Source organism: Oryzias melastigma, linkage group LG6 (genome assembly GCF_002922805.2).
Source record: "Oryzias melastigma strain HK-1 linkage group LG6, ASM292280v2, whole genome shotgun sequence".
Lineage (NCBI taxonomy): Eukaryota > Metazoa > Chordata > Actinopteri > Beloniformes > Adrianichthyidae > Oryzias > Oryzias melastigma.
In genome coordinates this window covers 31565285-31571874 of record NC_050517.1, presented here as the reverse complement: position 1 = coordinate 31571874, position 6590 = coordinate 31565285, and the positions used below count along the sequence as shown (strand labels likewise).

The 6590-nt window shown below is 34.2% G+C and overlaps 1 protein-coding gene and 1 long non-coding RNA gene across 2 annotated transcripts in view; one reads left to right on the top strand and one right to left on the bottom strand.

Moving 5' to 3' along the window:
* The window catches only part of si:dkey-246g23.2 (solute carrier family 66 member 2), a 271509-nt gene that overhangs the window by 256263 nt on the left and 8656 nt on the right, over positions 1 to 6590 (bottom strand). The gene's annotated exons all lie outside the window — the stretch shown is intronic.
* Positions 4649 to 6495, top strand: LOC112152241. The gene is made up of 4 exons (XR_004948117.1): positions 4649 to 5831; positions 5919 to 6082; positions 6220 to 6307; positions 6415 to 6495. It is a non-coding gene; the product is annotated as an uncharacterized LOC112152241 (long non-coding RNA).

Sequence of the window (6590 nt, the reverse complement as noted above, 5' to 3'; positions counted from 1 at the left end):
ACTGAAAAGACGAGCATCTCTAACCAGGTACCAGCAGCCTCGTCCAAAGAGACTGGAACCCCTCAGACTGTAGCCATCCATGACACTATCGGTGGAGTTTTGTTTCCCTGTGGCGGTACGGCGAGAGGGCGGGCGGGGGAGGGGAAGATCCACTTGCGTAGCACCCTGAGAATAACGCTAAAGAACCATCGCGGGTTGCAGGATTCACGGCCTCCTGGAATCACAGACGTTGTTGAGTTTGACGGTCCATAACGCCATCGTGTTGCACAGTTCAAAGTGGAATTGCAGAAGCATCATGTTTGTAAAATCATCAGAACAAAGACAATAAAGTGATGAAGATTTCACGGTGTAGACTTGTCATTTTTTCATCCAAAAGTATTATAATTAACATTACCTTTTTCTACCACCGAATTGCTTTAAATATGTCCAATTTCCAAATGTTTTGTTTTACTTGTGGAAATAGAACATAATTAGCAGTTGTGATGTCATTCTAATATGTCAAATTATTTCTAATATGTTTAAAAAAACATTTACTTTCAGGCATTTTAGACATTTTCTTAATGGAAGAAATAATCAAACTAATTCCAACTGGTTTATTTGTCTTTTTTCATGCAGTGATTTGTTTTATCATGAATTTTGACATGTGTACTAAAGAAATGCACAGCGTTTTAGTTTTAAAACCATAAGAATGAACCCACTGGTATTTAATTTTGTTCCAGTTTTGAATGTATTATTTATGGCATAATTACTTAATTATTTTAGGAAGTTTAGTTTTCTTTTAGTCTAAAAAATGGAATTAGAAATAAATGTAAATAAAAAACAGCAGAACGACACTTTTATTTCTTGTTCTGAAAAATGCTGGTAAAGTGGAACGCTTGTAAATTTGTAACAAAAATATGTAAAAATTGACGTCAAAGAAAAATTCAGTTTCCTTGTTTAGTTTTGGCAATATTTCAAATGAATTCAATCATCAGCTATTGAAAACAGATGTAAAAATGTCTTAAACGTAACAAAGTTTATGCTCTTAAACCTTGGAGGAACAATGTTGGCAGCCAAAATGTAAACCAACCTGTTTTTCTGCCTCGACAGGATGGTTGTTTAGTAGAAGAAACGTTTAAAAAACTAAAACTTTCTCATTTTGAGTGAGGCAAATGTTAAACGTCTTTGCTAAAGTAAACTAGAGCGAGATTGACGTAGACAAAATGACCTTGAATGGTAATTTAAAAAAAAACAGCATCTTAGCTGAAATTTAGTTTAAGAAAGAAGACGGATGTATACATTTTTTTTTTACGTTTTTCACAGCTTATATAAATGAATTCCTGCATAGCTTTAACAATATTTAGAAGCATTTTCAGTTTTGAGTGGTCACTTATGTTGTCGTCTTAAAATATCAAATTGTTTCAAATACGTCAGATAAAACGCGTTTTCTTTCTGGCGTTTAAGAGAGAAACTCTTGAAGCATTTTTATGACCTTCTCAAAGTAGTTTGTTTTATGTTCTAAATCCTTTTTATCGTCTGTAATTAAATTACCAAACTCTTTGGTATCAAGAAATGTAAGATAAAAACACAAAGGTATTTGTTTTTTGTTAAGGTTGATGAAACATTTTTTCAAACTGAGTCACAGGTAAAGATGATGAAGTTTCTCTTTCATTTGTTTGCAAACGAGGAAGCTTTCAGCCGATGTCTTTGTGAACTCTTAGTCTTTTAACTTTTGATACGTATATTATATTTGTGTTTTGATTTAGTTCTTTTTGTATTATTCTGTTAATTTTAGTTTTACTTGTTGACTTTTCTGGTGGATTAGAACAATGGCGTTGATGCCGTCACTGGTTCTTTTCTTTCTCACCTTGTTTGCAGCAGACGTCCACTCAGGTCAGATCTAATTCTATCTACAAGAATATTCTAGAAACATTGTTTGTATTTACAAACATTATGAAGTCTGTGTTTTACATTAGAACTCAGGAATTATTTTAGGAAGTGGATATCTGTAAATGAAGATTTAAAACCTATCATTTAAAGTTATCTTTCTTTTACTCTAAAAAATAGAAAGACGCTTTAATTTGTTGTCCTGGAAAAGCTAGTAAAATTGTACAATAATGACAAAAATATGTAAAAATTGACGTCAAAGAACAATTCAGTTTCCTTGTTTAGTTTTGGGAATATTTAATAATAAATTTAATCATCTTTCATTGAAAATGGATGAAAAACAAAGTTTATGCTCTTAAACCTTGGAGGAAGAATGTTGGCAGCAAAAATGTAAACTAACCTGTTCATCTTTCTCGACAGGATGGTTGTTTAGTAGAAGAAACATTTTAAAAAATAAAACTTTTAACAGTATCTTTTTAATTTTGAGTTAACTAAACTAGAACAAGTTTAACACAGAAAAAGTAGATTCAGTGTTCACATTGACTCCATATGACTAGGTTAAATGAACTACCTGTAAATTCTTATGGACCTTAGAGTAAAGTAGAAAAGTGTTTTTCAAGTGTTTGTCATTTACTGTTAACCATTAAAACCTCTCATTTCTGAAGCCTGCAGGCTTGAACTCAAATGTGACTTCAACACTGAGTGAAGCAGATATTTCACTCAAACGTCTCGGTTGTTTGGAAGGAAATTCTGCAACACTTATTACTGATGGCTGCAGAATCATTCCAGTTTTACTTCAATTATGATCTTAATTTAATTCAGAAATGACTTTTTCTAAAGTGAATGTAGAATAATTTAAGGAAATATACATGTATAAATATTTGAATGACAACGGCGCAATGGTGTTAATTCTTGTCTAAAAAGTTCATTTATTTATTTAACCATTATTTTTACCATTAGGATCAGATGAGAACAGTTTCTCATTTACAATGGTAATCAGGCAAGAGGGCGCAGCAGAAGTAAAACAAAAATGTGAAAATGTGGATGGTTTATTCGAAAATTACATTTAAACATGTTTTTTCTTTAAAATTGTTAGACCGCAATGCATTGTGGTCTATATTCGCTAATCTAGTCAGCATCAATACACGCTGGTTTTTTGCAAAGGCTTTTTGAGTGCATTTGATTTTGGAATTAGTAGATTCGGAAAATGGCGATCGCACTAGATCGTGATTGAGGGGATTTGGACACAAACGTCCAATCACAAGCTAGCTTCTGCCAAGTTAGATAAATTCCAATTGTCTGAAGGTGAAACACAGTGTCTGTAGCGTTCACTGAACACGTCACCTTTATTTTCTACACAGAACTTGAAACAATACCTGAATAAATTAAAATAAAACAGTCCAAAAGAACCAGTGATGTCAAAGACATTCTAGTTTTATTGCCTAAAATAAAAAGTATGGGTAAATATCAATGAGTTTCTTTGTTTTCAGTCTTTTTCTTTATAATTTTAAATGTCAGATGAGTAACAAATATCTAGACTGAATCTGTTGAGGTAAAGAATTAAACTACACCTATCCCACAAAGTTAGTTGAATCTTTTGAGTAGTAGATAATGGAGATGATTATGAAATCATGTGAGAGCCTAATTATTAACATCATTACCGTTATTTACTGTTTAACTCCATAAATAAGGAATTCATTGGTCTTGAACTTTTTCTCTTCAGTTAAAGTCCTTGACGTGTTAAAGGGCTCCACAGTTGTCCTCACTCCAGATGATGTAGAAACGTCGATCATCAGCGTTACATGGAAACATGGAGAGGATCTGGCAGCAGAATGGTTTGGAGGGAGTCCCACTTTCTACCACAGCTTTAACGGTAAAACCTGTAGTTTTACGATAACAGTGATGCAGTCATTCCTCCTTATTCACAGGGTTATGCACCTCAACTCACACTTCCATTGCCAAAAGAATTTCCTTTAACTCTCCATACTCGTCAAAAACACTTCTGATTATGTTTTGTAAGATATTCAAGAACATGAGATTTGCTCAACACGTTTTGTTCCTCCAGAACAGAAGACTGTAGCAGCAACAGTGTAGCTACTTTAAGAGTGTCACTCTTTCTCTGAGCCTTAAAACCAAATAAACACATGATCCAGATGACAATCATCCTCCACGATTTTCTTCAACATTTCAGAATTGTCTCTGAGTTAGCTGATGGCTTTTCTCCATTCAGGGGCATAAAGAGAGGAGGGGGGTAGCCGACAGACGCTCCTCTCCCACCCCCCACTCTGGAGGGGGTTCTGCTGACTAGCATCTTGAGCAGTGTTGGGAATGTTACTTTTGAAAAGTAATTAGTTATAGTTACTAGTTACAGTGCCCAAAAAGTAACTGAGTTAGTAACTCAGTCACTACACCCTTCACACAGAAGACAGTCTTGCTGAAGCGCTCAGAGGGAAGAAAAGAACATTCTTGACTGATTGAACCTCATCAATGATCTGTAACACGGCACAATTTATGCTAAGAAACAGTAACGGTGTTAAGGTGGAGATGAAAGTATTTAATAAGTTAAAGGACTCTGTTACTTAACTTTAACACAGTTAGTAACACAGTAATACTTTGAGCCGTTACTATGAAGTGATTTTTGAGCCACCATATTGTAAGATAAAGTCACAGTTTTGAGGTTTAAAAAAATTCTTGAATTGCAAACAAAATTTAAAGTGTTAATAAAACTTCATAATTTTCAAATGAAACTATTTAATATTTGCGTTTGCAATACAAATATTTTAAGATGAGTCGTACCTCATCTCGCTTTCGTCTTATCTCTGATTTTGTGTTCGTTTATGTTTTGTGTGATGTTTGTGTCATCAAACAGCCCTCTGATTTGAATTATTATTCATTTTATTTCATTCAGTAACAATACATATCATTGAAATGATACTAAATAAACATAAAACGGTTAATAAAAAGGAGCAGATAAAAGAAAACTTAGATCATCTGCCCTCTTTTGCTATATCAACTAAATTAAATGAAAATATCTCAAACGGATCAAGAATTCTATCCAATCAAATCCCAATATTGATCTAACATGGTTTCTGCCACTGAGGCTCAAACGTCAAACAGGTTTTTACCCTCAATGTTGCTTCTATGGCTGAAGACAATAAATCATTTTTAATCATTTAAAACATAATTCATTCTCTTTTTTGCATTGGTTACTTGTACCCTCTTGTCTGTGATTGGCTGTTTGGTGGCACATAACTCAGAGTTTTGAACAAAATCAAAGATAGGATGAAAGCGAGATGAAGCACAACGCATCTAAAAACATTTGTGTTGGAAATGCAAAAAACGCTTTGGAAAGTAAATAATTCATATTTTCATTTTCAGTTTTTCTCTTAAAAAATTTGATCTCCAATCTATAAATTTTGCTCGCAATACAGGTTCACAAAAATCCCTCCATACGTTGCTCCCAACTCTGGTCTGGAGTTGTCAGAGTTTTGTGACGAACCGGAAGGGTAAAAATAATCTGTGAATACGTGAAACTGTAAATGAAGAAACGCTAATACGCGGGGAACACTGTACTGTGGTGTAGAAATCTTGTTGTTTTACCCTGAAAAGTGATGCTAACTTCCTCACTAACCTTGATGGGATTCTGTTGTTTTTACCGTCTTGTGGATCTGTTTCATTGTGGGAAATGTGATTGTAAGACTGGCTTTAACTTGAGGAATGAAAACTGAAAAAAAGAAAACAAATATTTTTAAATCTTCAAAAAGAAAAATAAGAAAAAGGGATCCTAAACGAATTCTGTTTGATAAACGTTTCAACATAAATATCTGTCATTCTTCCAGATCGCTGCAGTTTAAACACTGAAACAGGAGAACTGACGATCAATGATGTGAGACTGGAGCACAGCGGTGTGTACACCCCAGAGATTAACAACAGAATACTAACTGATATCAGACTACAGGTTCTCTGTAAGTTATGGTTTGTTTTTGTATAAATTTGCTTTGATTAATTTATTTTATTCACCAAAATAAGATTTTTCTTTGTTGTCATTTCAGCTCCAGTCCCCAAACCCAGCATTATTTCTAACTGTAACTCTGAGCAAACCCGGTGTATCCTCACCTGTGTGTTTGACAGAACAGATGATCTGGGAGATGTTCAGGTTTTCTGGATTCTTGATGACAGCAGTGTAAAAGAAGGCAGGAAGCTCTCCATCACAAAGGTACAGAGAAGATGTTTGACATATAACCTCAAACTCATGAAAATGATTGAAAAATTCCAACAAATAAAAACCTAGATCTAGCTTATTCTTTAGTTAATATTTCATGTCAGTGAAACTTTCTGAACTTTTGTCTTTAGGAGACGACGGAGAGGACGTTTATCTGCAGACTGAACAATCCTGTCAGCTCTGAGAGCAGCACCGAGCTGATAAACCCTCTTTTGCCTAGTGAGTCATCATGTGTGCAAGAACCCACAGAATCACAACAAACACTAAAACCCAGAACAAGTCATTTGTTTATTCATTATGTTCACTGTGATCTGTTTTTATTGCAGATAAACCACTTATCGTTTCATTGGCTGTTCTGATCCCGTGTATTTTAATTTTCCTTGGGGTCCTGGTGTATCTCTACATAAGTAAGAAAACCTCCAGAATTTGTATCTTTATTGAGTAAATCTGTGTTATTGATCTGATCTTTAATGTTTTTCTTGTGTGGAATGAATTCAGAGCA